Below are 19,984 nucleotides of genomic sequence, written 5' to 3'. Positions count from 1 at the left end.
CAATGCCAGACCAGTACTTTGGAATTCAGGCCGACTGTGGGTAGCCTGCCAGCAGGATAACCCAAGTGTAATGACTGCAACAGTGAATACACTCGAACATCTACATTTATGGTAGGTACACAACTGTACTTTCTATATACAAGCTGCTGGTGATTGTAACACTAGAGACTTGGTATATATGGCTAAATGTAATATCTGCCCAGCATTTTATATAGGTAGGACTAATCAAAGAATGAAGGATAGGATATGCAGCCATATGTCTGAAGTTAAGGGGGAAAGGCCACTAATGCACTTTATAGGCACATTCTGGTTAAGGGTGGGGAATATAATTTTAAATTTCTCATTCTGTACACTACCCCAACCTTTATAAGGGGAGGGGATAAAATAAGTTTGACAGAGAGAATGGACATTAAATGGATTTTATAGTTTAGGGCTCATTCCTCCCCAGGATTAAATGATATGCTTAGTATTGAACCAGTCTTAAAAGATTTACATGACGAAATTCATTAAAAAAAATAAATAAATATATATATATATATATATGTGTATATATATATATATATATATATATATATATATATATATATATATGTTTTAGTGTTTTTAGAGTTTACTGAAGAGTTTTGCTTTAAGACTAAATTAAGTATTTTATTGATTGCATAATTGTTTAATTGATTTTGCGCATCCTTGTAGCATGAAAAGTTTGATGCCTAAAGAAGCAGTTTGGATACTATGAAAGTTAAGAGGATGTCTGATCTCCAAGCCTGATCATCCAAGCCACCGTATTTGATTTTTCACATAGACAAGCGTTCTCTGCATACTAATCATTCTTTCTTGCCCAAAGTTGCTTCCGAAGCCAACATCAATGTGGTCATCAGTCTTCCAGTTTTTTTTTCACTTTCAAAAGAAGGGAGAATAAAAACTTCATTTGCTGGATGTACGTAGACAGTTGTGGTTTTATTTAGACAGAACAAAACATTTCAGAAAGTCTGATCAGCTATTCATATCCTTTTCAAACAAAAAAATTTGGGTGAACATGCCTCCAAGGTCACATTGGCCAACTGGATCTCCAACTGTATTTCTCTTGTGTATTCTTCCAAAGGACTTTCCTTACTCTTTCAAATTGGGGCCCATTCAACTAGGTCTGTGTCCACATCCTCGACCTTTTGGTCTAAAGTTCCCATTGATGTTATCTGTGCAGCTGCCACTTGGGCAAACTTTCATACCTTTACATCTCATTACAAAGTGGACAATATTTCCAGAAACAGGGCATCCTTTGGTTCCGCGTTGCTGTGGAATATCCTTCCACAAGGGGCTCCCAAGATTACTGTAGCTGGGGACTCTGTCCCACAGTTTGAAGATTGAATGAAGTCAGCAACTTCAGATAAAGAAGTTATGTACTCATCATAATGTTCTGAGGTGTTGACTTCATTTATTTTCAGCCTTCCCTCCCTCCCTCTATTCCCCATCCATATGAGTTAGGACCTGGCGGGTAGGCTGACAACACTCATTTACTTTTACCTGCTTGAGTTCTTGAAGTATTTCTCTAATTTTCCTTTCTGTGTATATTGGAAATAAGTATGTTTGGCGACACTGCATGTATGACAGTGGCAAACTCGATCTGAGGGGATGAGTTGAGAGTAGGGCATCATGGGTAGGGGAGGAGCTCAGAGTTCAGATCCTAGAGCTTTAGTATATGGCAGAGTTGGATCCCATTCTCTAATATGAACCCACAGGTTGAAGGTGAATGAAGTCAACAACTCGGAATGTTACGGTGAGTACATAACTTCTTTTATTGAAGATATACATACTTTTGTGTATTTGCTCCAAGTTAATAGGGGATAGGGATATTTTGTATTTAGTTTTCTATTTGAGGATTTTCATTGAAATAAAATGAGCAGAAAATCAGGGACAGAGGAAAAGGGAGGGAGTAATTATACTAATTATTAGGGAGGCTCTGATAGTGATAGAGGAGGGGGGAAAAAAGGGCAAAATTGTAGATTTGTGGTCCTAGAGGGCTGTTGACAAGGGAGTAGGATTACAATGGCATGTACTTATATTCCACTGAAAACTGCTGTTATGGAGCTTAAGAAAATTCCAGGGGAAAAAATCAGCTTTCAGCAGGAAGTATTATTTATAGATGGGGAGTGGAATTTGATTTCCAATAGGGATGATGTATCAGAGGGACCTAGAATGGACTGTATAACAAAAGAGAGTAGATTTCTGAAGACATTTATGAATATATTTGGTATGGAGGATGTGAATTCAGTAGTATGAACTCAGACAGAGAATATACATATTATTCCCCAAAGTACAATAACTGGGCTAGACTAGGTAGAAATTATATTTCACTGTAGCATGTGCATTTCATTGAAAGCTTTAACACACATCCAGTAACTATGTCTGATCATGCACCAATAAAAACCAAGATAAAAATGCAGGGTAGTAAAGTAAAAAATAAGTCACTTGAGCTTTCCCACCTACCTGTTAAAAAGAGAGGCATTTAAGGAGTGGATAGTGGAAATTATTTGACTTATTAGGCAAGATAGGAATAGCTTCAGAAATTATAGTTGGTGATTGGGATAAAATGAAAATAGAGTTTAAAAATAGGGTTGAAATAAGAACGAGATATGGTTAAGAAGTAATAGAAATTACTTGGAGAGGCTGACAAAGGTTTAAGTATTGCAGAAAGAGGAGCAAATGCAGAATGCTAAAGAGAAAATAAGCGAGTATCAGGATAATATGCATGAGTTTAGAAAGATTGCAGTTAAGTAACTATTTTGACAGCTCCAGAGCACAAAGGGTTGTCACCAAGCTTAGGGAACCTATAACAAGAAAAATGACAAGAAATCCTGTAGAGGCTTTAGAGATATTCTGGAAATTTTATGAAAATGTCTGTAAAGCAGAGAAATGTGGAAATCAAGAAAAAGTACAAATGGAAGTATTTATGGAAGACTTGTGTCCAAGATTATAGGTAGACGAGGCTCAACAACTAACCATTAAAATAGGAGGTGAGATAAAACGTGACGTATGATCAATCTTTAGGAAAGTCTCCAGGAACAGATGGTATTCCTGTGGAAGTTTGTAAATTAGGAGTGAAGAAAGTGATAAAGATCTGGAATATTTTGTTTAACTGTATTTAAAAGGAGGGAAAGCACCAACATCTTGGCAGAAAGTTATGCTGGCTGTGTTACCTAAAGATGATAAAGACCCTTGAGAACCAGCTTCATATAGACCCATTTCAATTTTAAACCATGATAATAGTGTTTATTTATATATTAACTAAAAGAATGAAAAAGGTGTTACCAAAATTGATATGGCTCGGTGTGGTTTTGTGGAGAGGAGGCAGACGTATGACAACATTAATAGAACAATGATGATCCAGACGGAAGCAGAATTTAAGAAAATACTTCTGTTGTTGGTGGGTCTTGATGCAGAGAAGGCATTTAATAGAATAAGCTGGGATTTTATGAGTAGGGCATTTTAAGCATTTGCATTCTTTCATAACAACAATAATGTTAATTAAAAAGATATATGAAGGATTTGAGGCAAGAAGTAAAGTGGGAGGGTTCCTCTCGGGTAAGCTGTGTTTGAACAGAGGAAGCAGGGAGGGGTGTTCTCTTTCCCCTTTGCTATTTGCTTTATATTTAGAGCCATTGGCAAAGTAAATAAGTGACTCAGAAATACAAGGATATAGTTGGTAGTTGGTGTAATATTAAAGAAAAGTTGGCTTTATTTGTAGATATTATTTTGTACCTGATAAATCCAGAAGAGAACATCCTCAGGGTTGTGAAACATTTTGAGACAGTTTGGGGTCTTTTCAGGATAAAACATTAATGAAGATAAAACAAAGGCTAGTTGTAAATGATGTATCCACATACAAATTGGTTCAGCAGTACCCAGATTTATGGGGACTTAAGTATTTAGGAATGTGCATTAAAAGGGCTTCTGTTAGGGCAGCTAAGGATATGTGGGAAGAGACTAAGCAAAAGATGATACAAAAATTGAGAAATTGGAATCTCTTATTTGCGGGTATGGATAGTAAGATGCAAGCAGTGAAAATACTTTTAGTCCTTTCAGTCTTGTATATGGGTGAGGCATACTTTTGTTAACTCAAGGAGAAGTTGTAGGCAATAATTAAAGAATTGAAGGAATTTATTTTGGAGGGAAAGAAGGCAAACATTAAGTTGGATTAGTTTATCCTTCCAATATATCAAGATGGTTTAGTTTTACCTGATTTGATAGGATATTTTAGAGTTACAAAGTTAAGGCTGTTATACATAACACAAGCAGAGTGTTCTAATTCAAAGTGGAAAGGGATGATGATAAAACAAGGGGAAGTCCAAGAAATAGAGAGTGGTATTTTAGATTCAGATCCTTAAGGCAAATAATAACAACCATACAGAATATTATATTCATAAAGTAGCAGAAAGTATTCTAAGAACTAAGCCAATATGAGACTAGAGAAAGGAGATTTTGCCACTAGGGATGACTACAAGTAGGGGTACAGAAAACAAGCAAGAGGAGGTTTGATTTTACTGGAGAAACCTGGCAAAGGAACCAAGATATTGGGAGCAAATAACTCAAGTAGGAAAGGTAATAGAGTAGGATGAGGTCAAGATGACAGTTGGATTGCAGGCTAGAGACTGCCTGCCTTACCCAGGGCTTGATGTTCTTCGTGTTTCACTGTTGCAGTCATCACATTTGGGGTTATCTGCTTGCAGTAGCCCTCAGTCGGCCTGATTATCAAAGTCTTGGGTCCTCCGTCGGTTGCTGTCTCATCTTCCATGACGTCAGGTAGTCGGGTATAAAGCATGCAGCCAACGCCATTACATCAGTCTTTCTTGCCGTGCGGTGCCCGAAGCAGAAGCAGTTCGCAAGTGCTGGTCGGCCGACTCCTGAAATTTTCATTTTTGAGTTTCAGATCCAAAGTCTTCAACTAAGCTAAGTACCCCGTTGGGGATGCTTTTGCTTGCTCTAAACCAATGTCAGGAAAAGTTAACAATTGTATTTCTTGTGGAAAGCAAAATACCTCATAAAGATTTTCATTCGTACTGCATTCCTTGCTTAGGCCCAGACCACGACGTACCTCGTTGTGCTTATTCAAACCTCGTACTATTCGTCGACGGTTCATTTATGCATCTAAATATTTTGATACTCGGTTCAATTAACCAGAAATAGCTTCGGTAAGCCACCCGACTACCGACATTCCGAAAAAATGCAAAGATAAAGACAGAGACAGACTGCATAGGTCCAAAGCTGCCGACAACACTTCTCCTAAGCTAGTCACCAGTACTCAGTGAGGCACTTTTACAGCCCCTGATACCCGCTACTTGAGATTCGCAGGCCTCTACTGAGACCCATTCGGAGTCCGGTATGCTGATAGATGCTTCTTCGACTGTGGAACCTGCAGATGTCTCTACCTTGGATGGGTCCGGTGCCACTGTGCAGGCACTGGCTTCTGAGGGTGTATTCAGTCCTGCTGACTTGCATATTAAACCAACGCCATTTTCTTCTTCAAGGCCTAAAACTCGATCCATGCCTAGAAAACCAACGCCCAGACTGCATGGTCAGGCCCCTATGCCTAAAAAACAAATGATAAGAATGGCTGAAGACCTTATTACTCTAATCAGGGAAGCCACCCTTCCTCCTCTAAGAGACCTAGGACTGATTTTACTTCTGATTCTTCTGATCAGGATTCTGAAATTTCTGTTTTGTCTGATGACCAGGATTTGCCCTAATCTACCTATGAGGATTTTGATGCAGAGGACTCCATTCCCTCTGCTTCCCCTCCTGAGGATTTCTCTTTTGGGGAAATCTTGCATACTCTTAGGGAGCATTTCCGCTGGGAAAGCCAGGATTACTCTGACTCCAAAAAGAGGCTTAGGGAATTCTTAATCCTACCTCAGCACAGGCCTTTAGCTTTCCCTCCTGTACTGGACATTGTAGATGATGCCTTCTCGTAATCTAGTCTGGCCCCTGACTCTTTACCTCCTGCTCCCAGAAAACCTGATAGGTATTACAGGGTACCTGACTCTCACATGTTCCTCTTTAAAAATCCTATTGCGGATCCTGAGACCATTTCACAGGGACCCAAGGGCATTAAGGCTACTAATGCCAAAAATTCTACCCCCTCTGATAGAGATTCCAGGGTGCTGGATAGATGGCGTAAGACGTTATACACTTCTGCAACCTTGGCCATTAGGGCCTTAAAGTGCCAGTTTCATATGTTAAAGTATCAGCAGCATATTATTGGATTGCTTAAACAGAAAATTATATTGATTCCTGACTGTGCTGAAAATAAAGATTTACAGGATTTAATGCATTCTGCTGAACAAGCTGGAAAACATACTTTGCAATGTGGTTTTGATTCATTAGAGGCATCTTGCAGGGCTGCTGTCACTGGGTCTGAACTTAGAAAACATGCTTGGCTTAAGGAGCAGTCTTTGCCAGATCATGTTAAGGCTAAATTACTGGATGTTCCCTTAAACCAAGACCACCTGTTTGGCAACAAAGCAGAAGATGTACTTAAAAAGATAGAGGAAAAAGCTAAATCTATGCAAACTGTTAAAGATTTCCTGCATGTACAGCCTCCCAGATTTAGTAGGCATTGGCCCTCTAAGAATCAGTCCTTTCCTGCCTCTTCCAGGCCTTCTCAGTCCAAACAGAGAACCAGCAGAACACCCAGGCTTCAGTCCCAAAGTACTCACAGGCCTAAGCAATGGGGGGCTCCCACTTCCAAAGCAGGAAGTAGTAAGACTCCCCCTTATGGTAAACTGTCTCAATGACTTAACTTTAAATCTTCCAAGCCCTGCTCAACTGACTGTCCCTTTAGGGGGAAAGATTGCCCTGCATGCAAAAAATTGGGAACTCATTACCCAGGACAATTGGGTTTTAAATAGTTTCCCAAGGATACAGATTTCACTTCCACTCCTTACCAACCCCAAACGGTTGATCAGACCTACCCCCGAATCAGTGGGCAGAGGCTCAAAAGCAAATTCTCTCTTAAGCATCAGGGCTATTCAACCTGTCCCAGAAGAAGAATGCAGGCAAGGTTTCTACTCAAGACTTTTCCTGGTACCCAGAAAAGACAATTCCTGGCATCCTATCCTGGACCTGTCTATCCTAAACACATTTTTGGTAATCCCAAAACTCAAGATGCTAACTCTTCATCAGCTGCTTCCCATGCTAGGCAAAGATGCCTGGTTGGCAACACTGAATTTAAAGGAAGCCTACCTGCACATCCCAATAAGGGAATCTTGCAGAAGATACCTATGCTTCAGAGCAGACTACATGCACTATCAGATGTAATGGGATCCTATCTCGCCTACATTCATGACAGATGGGTTCGGAGCCGATCCATCGGCTCCGACTCGGCAACTTATATACTAGCACGAAGTCTCTCATTGGCTGGGCTACACCCTATCCCAGGATGCACTACACCTGCTTCCCCAGATCTCGTTTGCCGCTTTACAAGCTGGACGTGGTCTCGACTTGGCTGGAGCTAAGTGATTGTTTTTGTACCTTTATTGGTCCTTGACCTTGGGGTTTTTTGTTAAATATTAACCAAACAGCTGTTTTAACAGCTTCTTTATTATATTTGTGATTTTGAGTGCTTGAGTCGTCTGGTGTTTATTCCTGTTTTCAGTCGGGCAAGGCCCATTTTAGTTAGAGGGCCTTTGCCCTACCCTTGTGTATTTTTTTTTTTTTTTTGTGTACTTTTCAATTCCCTTTGTGGTTATTTGCTTTTCGGGCCAAGCCCGTTTAAATTAAAGGGCTTTGGGCCGTTGTTCTTGTGTGCCTGTTGCTTGTGAGGTAAATTTTGCGCCAGTGTGTCTCGCGCTTTCCAGTTGGCCTTTGTCATTATTTGCTTACTTTGTGGTAAATTTTTTTTGTGGTAGTACCTGTACTATGTCGAAAGAACAAAAGTCAGGGTTTAAAAAATGCACTCGGTGCAGTTACAAAATGTCCTTAACAGACAGTCATTCTATTTGTGTTTATTGTTTGGGGCGAAACATCTACAAGAGACTTGTAGCGTATGTCACGCTTTTTCAGCTAGAGTTCTTCAAGAACGAAAGAACAAGCTCATTCTAAAAGGGCTTATTAAACCCTCCTTTGAGGAAGCTTTGAATCCTCCTGTTGCTTCCAAAGAAAGATCGTCGGCTCCGACAAGTCCGTCGGAGCCGACTTCTAAAAGAAAAGTTGACCTCTTCTTCCTCGGCTCCACTGACTTCGAGCCGAGGGTCGAGAGTCTGCCTCGATACCTCCTACTCGGTTCCATTGTCTTGGAGCCGCAAGCTGGAGTATCGAGAGGTGAATCACCTCCATCGGCTCCAATGGCTTCGGAGCCGGTGGAAGTGTGCAGCTCAGACTCTTCCCCCTCGGCTCCGAAGAAGGCTTCTTCGGCGCCGATGGTGGTCCATGAGTTGGTGGTGTCGGCGCCGACAGTATTGGAGCCGTTTCGGAGCCGGTCTCCTTCGGAGCCGAGAGGAAAGTCTTCTCGAGTGTCTACCTCCTCTAAATCCTCGAGACTATCAGATTCGGACCTGGATAGGGTTTTACAGAGGCTCTTCCAATCTCCAGTGTTTGCTAAAATGGTCTCGGCTCCAGCACAGTTTGCTTCGGAGCCGATCCCCCTCCCGACACATTTGATTCCTCCTCCAAACTCCTCTGAGTTGTTGGAGCCGGTGGTGGTGGAGCAAGGTGGAGCCATACGGTCGGAGCAGAGACCCCTATCAGGCTTTTCGGCTCCGACTATGCTTCCTACCCTGTCCTCCGGTTCAGGGTTTGGTACTGCGACCTCTACAGCCGGGCCCGAGGGGAATACTTTGGGATTAGGTGCTTCGGTGCCTAGTCTTCCTCTCGGAGCATCGGCTGCTGGAATTCCCAGTGCCATCGTGGCCTCTAGACCAGTGACTTCCTCGGATTCTGGAGGTCCGGCCTTTGAGGCCATGAGGAGCGTGCTGGCCATGCCTTTGCCGGTTCAACTAGACTCTGCCTCACCGTCCCTAGATTTGGAGACTGGTGCCTCTGTTGCGTTGCAGCCCCCCGGCAGCGGGGCCCCAGGGCCTGAGGATACCCCTATCGGGGGTTCCCTTCTTCCAGGTGGTCCATCCGAAACTGCTTCGGACGAACCCCCACGGAAGAAATTGTGTAAGAGGAAGCACATAGACTCCCAAGATGAGTTTATTACATCGGATACTGACCTCGATGACGCGGAAGGGTCCCCCAAATCATCTTCGGATGATATCTCCTTCTCAGATATCTTGGAGATTCTGAGACAGAGAGGTGACTGGCAAGCCAAAACCCCTTCAGCTGAGGAGTCAGTCTTCCTCAAGGCCTTTGGGGCCCAGCCCTCCGCCTCCTGGGTGTCTCCGCCCTTCAATGAACTCCTTGATTTGGTTTCTCGAAGGGTGTGGGAACACCCTGATTCCGTGGAACCGGTGCCTACCAGGCCCAATAAATTCTTGTCAGCTCCCCCCCAAAAAGAATTTCTCACAAAGGGTGTACCGGTAGATGCTTTGGTGGTGGCTTCTGCCATGCAGCAGGACGTGGCAGAGGCTTCGACGTCTATTCATCCTCCTAATAAGGATTCTAGGAGTATGGATAGGTACGGGAAGCGTACCCTGTCCTCAGCGGCCTTTACCTTACGGTCGCTGAATTATTTATGTCATTTTACGAGGCTCCAAAGGGATCTTCTCAGAGCTAAATGACTCCCTTGTTGGTAATCTACCTGAAGCGCTGGCCTCGACTGTTGGCGCACAGATGAATACTCTTTTTTCTATTGTTAACTCGTCCATGCGGCTCATCTCATATGCGGCCGATGGAGCGAGTAGAGCAGCGGAACAGGCGTTGCCTTAGGAGACAAGCCTGGTTACGCTTGTGTTCGTTACGGAGGCCTTCAAGTCTTCCTTCGCGCCTTTGATGGGTCATATTTGTTTGGACCCAAGGTGAAGGACACACTAACTCGGTGCGAGCAGGAGGGCAAGACTTTGACTGCCGTTGGGGCCTGTTATTCCGCTCCTTCCAGGCCTTATCCCAAGGCTGGGAGAGGAGGGAAAATGTGGTTTAAAAATCCCAAAAGTCTTTCTCTACTCCACCCAGTGATTCCTCCAGAGGCAGGGGATTTTGGAAGATGCCCCAGAGGTGGCAGAGGCCCCCGTAACTCTGGAGACCGCGATTCCTTTCGTGGTTCTTCATACAACCAGCGTTCCTGAGTTGTTGCCCGACTGTGCAACTCTGGAGCCAGTCGGGGGTCGCTTGGCGCACTCCAGCTTGGGAATCCATAACAAGCGATCAGTGGGTGCTTCGCATTATTACCGGAGGATATATCATCCCCTTCAACAAACCCCCCCTTTCTTTAAGGGAAATCCCGGACGTACCACCCAGTCAGTGGGATCAGGCAGCATTAGAAATTTCAAAGCTGCTAGAAAAAAGAGCCATCCAGCCTGTCCCCATCGACCAGATCGGATCAGGAACTTACTCAAAATTATTTTTGGTACCAAAAAAGACAGGGGACTTCAGGCCCATTTTGGACCTCAGTTCATTGAATCGCTTCAAGAAGTCCAAATTCCGAATGGTCACTCTTCAATCTATTCTTCCTTTGCTGGAAAAAGATGCATGGATGTGTTCAATAGATCTCCAGGACGCTTACTATCATATTCCCATAGCTCAAGAGTCCAGGAGACATTTACGCTTCCGCCTCGGAGCCAGTCATTTCCAATTCGAGCACTGCCCTTTGGTCTCACCACAGCCCCAGGGTGTTCACCAAGTGTCTGGCAGTGGTAACTGCTCACCTGAGAAGTATGGGATTCCAGGTGTTTCCTTATCTAGACGACTGGCTCCTTACAGCCACCTCCGAGCATCTACTTCTCCAAGCGCTCAGAGCCACGTTCACCTTGGGCCGTTTCTTGGGGATCACATTCAATTTGCAAAAATCTGTACTACAGCCTTCTCAGCGTATTACTTTCATAGGCGCAGACTTAGACACAAAAAGAATGCGTGCCTTTTTACCGGCAGCAAGAATTCAGATCTTACAAGATCAAGCCAAATCCTGCCTTCACTTACAAAGTGCCCCGGCCCATCGGATTCTACAACTGTTGGGCTCGATGGCGTCGACTGTACTTCTAGTTCCCTTGGCCAGACTTCACATGCGAATCCTACAATGGCTACTGTCAGTTCAATGGTCTTATCAGGAACTGCCCTTGAACCACTTAATCATAATCATGGAAAGTTGCCGTCGAGATCTGCGTTGGTGGCTTCTACAGTCAAATCTCGACCAGGGGCGATCCTTTATTCCTCAACGTCCCGTTGCCACTGTGACCACGGACGCCTCCCAGGTAGGGTGGGGGGGTCATTACCTGGACAGGTCGGTCCAAGGCACATGGCAGATCCAGGAAACGCATTTGCATATCAATGTCCTGGAGATGAGAGCGGTACTATTGGTACTCCAAGCTCTCCATCACGCTCTCCCACAGGGCCCAATTGCTATCCTATCCGACAACATGTCGGTAGTATGGTACATAAGCAAGGTGGTACCAGGTCTTACCCACTATGCAGAGAAGCCATGAGACTTTGGCACTGGGCGGTAGCTACCAACCGCTTTCTAATGGCAACGCACATACCGGGGAAGTCCAATGTGATTGCGGACAGATTAAGCAGGACCATTCTCTTGCCCCACAAGTGGTCCCTCAATCAGAGTATAGCTGCGAAAATCTTCGACAGATGGGGTCTTCCTTGCTGCGACCTGTTTTCCAGCCCTCACAATGCGAAATGCAGAGAGTTCTTCACACTGTTCCCTTCTCAGGGACAGATTCCCAGAGACGCTCTGACTCACATTTGGCCCCCCGGTCTTCTCTACGCCTTCCCTCCGTTCCCCCTCCTACCGAGGGTGATACAGAAGGCCATTTACATGGAGAGCGAGATGATTCTGATTGCCCCGCACTGGCCTCGTCAAGTTTGGTTCTCTTTCCTACAGAGGCATGCGATAGAAGGTCCATGGTTTCTGTATCCGGTGCCAGACCTGTTGACTCATCAGTCAGGACGGCCTCATCCGTCTCTCAGGTCCCTGAAGTTGGCAGCATGGTTACTCCACTTCCATCCTTAGTCCGAGATAATGCTCTCTCGCCGGATGTGGTCCACATTCTGTCTTCTTCCCATAAACCTTCCACCATCAAACTTTATTCCAGTAAATGGAAAAGGTTTGCCTTCTGGGCTCAAGAACGGTATAGATCCTCTCACTGCTCCAGTATCGGAGGTTCTGAATTTTCTGGCCTTCCTTTTCAGTCGGGCTCTTCAGTTTCTACCATTAAGGTTCAGCTAGCGCAATCTCTAATTTTCATGCTTCTTTTGAACCTTCATTGATGTCTCACAAACTTTGTAAGGCATTCCTTAAAGGGGCTTGGCTCCTTAGGCCTCCTTTATCTCATCCTGTTCCTCCTTGGGATTTGAATATGGTTCTTGCTGCCCTAACTGCCCGTCCTTTCAACCAGCTGCTACTTGTGATTTAAAATTTCTGTCTTGGAAAACGGCCTTGTTAGTAGCCATAACATCTGCTAGGCGAGTTTCAGAACTTCAAGCTCTTTGTTCTGATCCTCCCTATTTGATTTTTCACAAACATAGAGTTTCATTGAAATTGAACCCTGCATTTATTCCAAAGGTGGCCTCCTCTTTCTGTTTGCAACAAACCATAGAACTCCCTGTTTTTTTCCCAGAATTCTCCAATAATGCAGAATATACTTTGCATCAATTGGACGTACATAGACAGTTACGTTTTTATTTGAATAGAACCGCTCAAACGCGAAAATCAAGTCAATTGTTTGTTTCTTTTGCAGCGAACAAATTGGGTCAACCAGTATCAAAAGCCTCCATTTCAAAATGGATTAAAGATTGTATCACTTTTATTTATTCACAGGCCAATAAAGACCTTCCCTTTCCAGTCAAGGCTCATTCTACCAGGGCAATGGCTACTTCGGTAGCTTTTCACTCCAAGTTATCCATAGATGATATTTGTGCTGCGGCAACCTGGACTTCTCCGCACACTTTTATTTCTCATTACAAGTTGGATGTGGTTTCTCGAGGCAGAGCTTCCTTTGGTTCCATGGTTCTCAGGAGTGTGTTCCAATGAGCCACCCGGGATGTAGGTGCTAGGGACGCTGTCCCATCTGTCATGAATGTAGATAGGATCCCATTACATCTTTTAGTTATGTACTTACCATAACTTTGGATGTATGGGATCCATCTCGCCTACATTCATAAGTACCCACCCTCCTTCCCCCTGCCATTTGGATTTAGAGGAGCTGTAGTCACTTTTTCTTGGCGTTCTTTCTTGAAGAACTTTAGTTGGTTATAGTGACTTATAGTGTCTTTGTGCTTACATGAGTGTATGAAAGCGAACAAACAAGATCTGGGGAAGCAGGTGTAGTGCATCCTGGGATAGGGTGTAGCCCAGCCAATGAGAGACTTCGTGCTAGTATATAAGTTGCCGAGTCGGAGCCGATGGATCGGCTCCGAACCCATCTGTCCCATCTGTCATGAATGTAGGCGAGATGGATCCCATACATCCAAAGTTATGGTAAGTACATAACTAAAAGTTCTCTGCGCTGCCCTTTGGCTTATCTACTGCACCCAGGGTATTCACAAAGTGCCTAGCTCCAGTCATTGCATTTTGCAGGCAAAGAAATATTCAAATATACCCATACCTGGACGATTGTCTAATTCAGGCAGAAAGCCAGGACATACTATTAAATCATCTGGGATTTGTAAAGAAATTGCTAAAGTCTCTGGGGTACACCATAAACAAAAAGAAATCACATCTTGTACCCTGCCAACAAGTTGTATTCCTGGGAGCAAGCTTGAATACAACTTCCCAGATGGCCTACCTCATGGCAGAGAAACAAGTTCATTTGACAATCTACTTCAAACTACTGGCCACAAAGACCCAGCTAACTGCAAGGAAAACACTGCAAGCTGTGGGGTTCATGGCTTTTGCATTCTACTAATTCCTTATGCAAGACTGCATATGAGGAAACTATAATGGTATCTAAAAAGCCTATGGTGTCAACATTCTCAGGATTTAGAAGCAATGATTCCTATCATACCTTGTCTACAGATAGACTTTGTTTGGTGGGCAGAGGCCTGCTACCAAGACAAGGGGCTGCCATTCATTCTACCCCCTGCCGCCCAACCCTAACAGACGTATCAGATTATGCATGGGGGGCTCACTTGGCAGGGCAGTGCATTCAGGGCAAATGGAACCCAAATCAAGTGCACCTGCATATCAATCAAAAAGAAATGTTAGCTGTACAGAATGCTCTGACAGCCTTCAAGGACCACATTCTTCCAGGACAATTATAGGTAAAGACGGACAACACCACTGTTATGTGGTACATAAACAAGCAGGGGGGAACCCACTCATACCCTCTCTGCAGACTAGCCATGGCTCTGTGGAACACAGCCTTGAGCTACCAAGTGCACCTACAAGCTCAATTCCTGCCAGGAAAGCTAAATACACTGGCAGATGACCTAAGCAGAAATCTCATGGACCCACACAAGTGGAAACTGGAACCAAAGATAGTCAACATGTTGAGAAACAAATGGGGGAGCCCAGAGATAGAACTGTTTGCCTCCCCCCAGAACTACCAATTGGACAAATTCTGCACAAGGACTCCCCACAAACAAGCTTGAAAAGTGGATGCCCTGTCCTTCACCTGGAAAAACTTATCAGTTTATGCTTTTCCCCCTCTGCCTCCCCTGCCCAAGGTGCTACTAAAGATCAAACATGACAAACCAAGGACAATACTGATTGCACCAGACTGGCCACGCCAACACTGGGTACCCCCTCTTGTGCAGTGTCTCACTGCTGCCACCATGGTACCTGCCTCAGACCCCTGCCCTGCTGTCTCAGCAGGAAGGCCAGATTCTGCAACCACAGCTTTAAACCCTGAACCTGGCAACCTGGTTAATTACCTGATCTCTCCATTACCATCCCTCAGTAAACAAGTGATGGATGTCATTCTGGAGGCAAGGAGGCCTAGTACTAGAAAATCTTATGCTGAAAAATGGAAAGGATTCTGTTCCTGGAGCCAGACTCGGGGGATGGGCACAGCAGCATCCAATTTACCCCATATTCTTCAATACTTAACCAAGATGCTTCACAAGGGCCTTTCCTTTTCTTCCATCAGAATTCATGCCTCAGCCATTTCAGCTCATTACAATACAGAACCACCCCTTATTTTCTCATCCACTGCTGAAGCAATTCCTCAGAGGGGACAAAAACTTAAGACCACCCAGGAGAGCCCCTACTCCAGCCTGGGACCTTAACTTTGTATTGGAAAAGCTCACTCTACCTCCCTTTGAGCCAGCTGCAAATGCAGAGTTGAAATTCCTTTCTTGGAAAACAGCCTTCCTTTTAGCCATCACTTCAGCAAGAAGGGTGTCTGAATTACAGGCCCTCAGGGCAGTGGAGCCTTTCATCATCTTTCATGCAGACAGGGTGTCCTTCATGCCCAAGGTGGTATCCAGTGTGGCCCTTAATCAGTCCATTCATTTGCTAACCATCTTCTCTAATCCACAGAACAAAGGGGAATGAATACTGCACTCCATGGATGTGCACAGACAACTTAGATTTTACTTGGACAAGACTAAGCCTCTCAGGAAATCCAAACAGCTGCTGGTTGCATTTGCTGCAGGGGCAGAGGGGAAGGCCATTTCAAATCAAACTATTTCTAAGTGGATAGGCCATTGCATTCATTTCTGCTTTACGCACCATGGAAAACCTACCCCACAGGGGATAAGATCACATTCAACCAGGGCTGCATCTATCTCTACAGCCTTTCTCAGAGGTGTCCCTACCAGGGACATCCTAGAAGCTGCTACCTGGAGTTCGGTACATACCTTCACCAAGCATTACCACTTGCCAATGTTTTTCTAAATCCAGAGCTGGCTTTGCCACTGCAGTCTTGCAGGGCCTTATAGCTGGTCCTAATGCTATCTAATTACCTCCTCCCATCCTTAGCTTTGGGAATCTACCCAAATGTGATGACTGCAACAATGAAACACGTAGAACATAGTGCAGTTGTGTACACTTACCATAAATGGAGATGTTCGAGTGTATTCACTGTTGCAGTCCTGGTTACCCTCCCTCCAGCCCCCTGACTTCTATTGACTATACCTCTATTCTTGTTTACTATGCTTAAAGCTTTTTGGTATATTTGCTTTTTTGATGGGGGTGTAACCTTGTATGTAATTACTTCCCATTATGGGGGCATCTGACATCTGGGGCAAGAAAAACTGATGTAATGGTGTCGGCTGCATGCTTTATACCCCTGACTACCTGACGTCATGGAACGTGAGACAACAACTAATGCAGGACTTAAGACTTTGATAATCAGGCCGACTGAGGGCTACTGCAAGCAGATAACCCCAAATGTGATGACTGCAACAGTGAATACACTCGAACATCTACATTTATGGTAAGTGTACACAACTGTACTTTCTCAGAGTATAGGCAGAGAGAAAGGGATGGGAATTCTAAGTGAAAGACCTGCTCTGGTAGTGTTTTTAGTTGAATCTAGAACAGAAGCAGGTATTTAAAAAGGGATAATTAGTTTAACATATAAACTTTTGCATGATAACTGTAAGAATCGATCAGAGGAGGTCAGAAAAGATTGGGAAAAGAGACTGGAAAAGCAATTTAGAAGAAAACAGTGGGAAGATGTGTATAGGAAAAGAGGCTGGAAAAGTATTTTACAAGAAAACAAATGGAAGACATATGTATGGCTCCCATGCATGCATCCAAATCCAGAAGCTTTAGGATCTTTGCTTGGAAGTGTTTGCATATGTATTTTTATACCCCAAGCAAACTTCAAGTAATTTTTCCTTAGGTAAGAAGCAAATGTTGGAGGTGTGATGGAGAAGAAAGAGATAACTGGTAACATATGTTTTGGAAGTGTAATTAGTTGGTAGATTTAAAAAATTGCCAACTGAGTACTTTGTCAGATATATTGGTTGAGCAATATTGGTTGAGCAAATGGCTGTAAGTAAAGAAATGTTTTTTTTTGAGCTGGGATACAGGATCTGAATTGCCCAGACATAGTCGGGCCTTATTAAGTTTAATTCTGTTGGGTGCCAAAAAAACAATTACTAGAAAATAGAAATCAGTCTACAACTGTATTTGTGGTATTTAATATTATAAAAGAGGTAAACTAACTGGAAGAGGGATCTTTAGGAAAAAGGAAGGAGCAAATTTTATAGAAGTAAATGGAAGTTGTGGGAACAACACATACCTAATGTTCAAGATGAGGAGTGAGGTAACTACAGCAGAGCTGGTAAGGGAGATAGCTAGAAAGGTGCTTGGTGTGACATCTGGACAGAGGAAGGAGGAAAAGGAGACCTGGTGGTGGAATAAGGAAGTACGGGAGAGTATATAGAGAAAGAGGTTGACGAAGAAGTGGGATTGTCAGAGAGATGAAGAAAGTAGACAGGAGTATAAGGAGATGAGGCATATGGTGAAGAGAGAGGTGGTGAAGGCTAAGGATAAGGCATATTGAGAGATATATGAAAGGTTGAACACTAAGGAGGGAGAAAAGGGACCTGTACAGATCGGCTAGACAGAGAGACCAAGCTGGGAAAGATGTGCAACAGGTAAGGGTGATAAAGGATAATGAGGGAAACGTACTCACAAGTGAGGAAAGTGTGTTAAACAGATGGAAAGAGTACTTTGAGGGGCTGATGAATGAAGTGAATAAGAGAGAGAGAAGGTTGGATGATGTGGGGATAGTGAATCAGGAAGTGCAACAGATTAACAAGGAGGAGGTAAGGACAGCTATGAAGAGGGTGAAGAACGGAATGAAGAATGGAAAGGTTGTTGGTCCAGATGACATACCTGTGGAAGCATGGTGGTGTTTAGGAGAGATGTTAGTGGAGTTTTTAACCAGATTCTTTGATGAAATCTTGGAAAGTGAGAGGATGCCTGCGGAGTGGATAAGTGTTTTGGTACCAGTTTTTAAGAATAAGGGTCATGTGCAGAGCTGCAGTAACTACAGAGGGATAAAATTGATAAGTCACAGCATAAAGTTGTGGGAAAGAGTAGTAAAAGCTAGGTTAAGAAGGGAGTTGATGATTAGTTGGCAGTAGTATGGTTTCATGCTGGGAAAGAGTGCTACTGATGCAATGTTTGCACTGAGAGTGTAGATGGAGAAGTATAGAGAATGTCAGAAGGAGTTGCATTGTTTCTTTGTAGACTTAGAGAAAGCATATGATAGGGTGCCTAGAGTGGAGTTGTGGTATTGTATTAGGAAGTCGGGAGTGGCAGAGAAGTATGCAATAGTGGTACAGGATATGTACGAGGGTAGTGTGTCAATGATGGTCTGCGATATGAATGACACATGCATTTAAGGTGGAGGTGGGATTACATCAAGGATCAGCTCTGAGCCCTTTCTTATTAGAAATGGTGATGGACAGGTTGACCGCGTGGTTTTGGCGTCTTTCCAGGCTTGATAGTTGTTGCTGAAGCATCTACCAAGAGGAGAAAACGCTGAGAGAAGAAAGGAGCCACTTTTGAGATTTTAAGTATTTTCTTCTGGTTTATTTCTTAGAAAAACTGCATTGCTGCCTACGTTTCTGCGTTTTCTTGCTTGCAAAAGTTGATATCTGTGTTAGAAACAGTATTTAGAACATACCTAGAGTCTGTTTATTGCATTTTTTGTGTTGCACTTAATTTAAAATTGTTTTTTCTTCAAATTGCATTTTACCTGCCTCTGACCTAGCACACACATGTTGGGGTCATTTATTGCACTGTTCGGACTAGTTTGCTGCTTGTGTGCCTCTGCTATCCTTAAACAAAAAAGTCTTGCTATTTTCCCACTTTCTATAATTTAAAGAAAAGTTCAGTTACAAAGTTGCTGTTCTGAACTGTTTGTAAGTTTCTTGGAGGCCAGTGTTTACTTGGGCTAAAGGGAAGTCTCTGTGTTCACCGGTGGCAGTGGTTAACACTGAGCAAGCCTGCCTGTCCCTGTAAGAGTGGTTACTGCCTAGAAACTGTAGTTTTATTGGCCATTTTGGGTCAATTCCAAACTCCTTGATCTCTCTCTCTCTCTTAAAACCCTGCAACTCTCTTTTTGCGCGGTGTTGCAGCGCCGGTTAGCTGGGGTATACTATTCCTGGCTCCACAAAGTCTGCGCTGCAAATTTTCCCTTAGAACTAGGCAAGCCTCAACTCAAGTGCTTCAGATCAACTGCTCTTATTGCAGCACTTGCATAACCCAAATCAGCACTTGTCCAAATCTCCTAGACAGCACTATTATTTTCCAAATCTCCTAGACAGCACTATTATAATACAGCATAAGACCCTCGACTGTCCACAAGACAAGTGAAATTCACTTTTCCAAGCATGTCCAGAGGTCAGCTTCAGGTGTACTCTCCAGTTCATCTTGTGGAAATGGGCATCCTGAGGCAATGTCACAACTGCCTCATGTATACAGACAACCTGTCTTCTTACCGCTAGACAAAAACACTTGTGAGAGATGCAAATACACAGCCAGACTGGAGGCTAAGCACTCTCAACCCATGACTGTAACAGACAGTCAAGAGGAGAAGAGACACACTAGCATCGCACCACCAGTCACACATGGATCTACAAAACAAGCACCGGCAAAACATACACAAAAACATATTCGGAGGCACTAGGTACCAATCTGAAAAAGAAACAGTGCCCTCCAAAGCAGACAAGCAAGCAACCTGCACCTCCAAACACAAGCCAGAAAACACATAATTCACCTCAGCAGTGTGCCTCACGACAGCCCCTAAGGCAAAACACCATACCCAACACGCTAATAATAGGCGACTCTATAGTAAGGCACACAGATGTTCCACTCACCAGGCCGAACAAAGAGAAGGTTACTGTCAGCTGTCTGTCGGGTGCTAGGATCCGCCACATAACACAGACACTTAGGTCACTCCAGAACAACTACAAGTATGACGCTGTC

General features: G+C 43.8%; 1 protein-coding gene across 1 annotated transcript in view; it reads left to right on the top strand.

Annotated features, from left to right (window-relative positions):
• The window catches only part of DYNC2I2 (dynein 2 intermediate chain 2), a 1,029,522-nt gene that overhangs the window by 367,265 nt on the left and 642,273 nt on the right, over nt 1–19,984 (top strand). The gene's annotated exons all lie outside the window — the stretch shown is intronic.

Source organism: Protopterus annectens, chromosome 16.part0 (genome assembly GCF_019279795.1).
Source record: "Protopterus annectens isolate FY-2018-M chromosome 16.part0, PAN1.0, whole genome shotgun sequence".
NCBI classification, from domain to species: domain Eukaryota; kingdom Metazoa; phylum Chordata; order Ceratodontiformes; family Protopteridae; genus Protopterus; species Protopterus annectens.
This window is presented reverse-complemented; position numbering and strand designations above follow the sequence as displayed.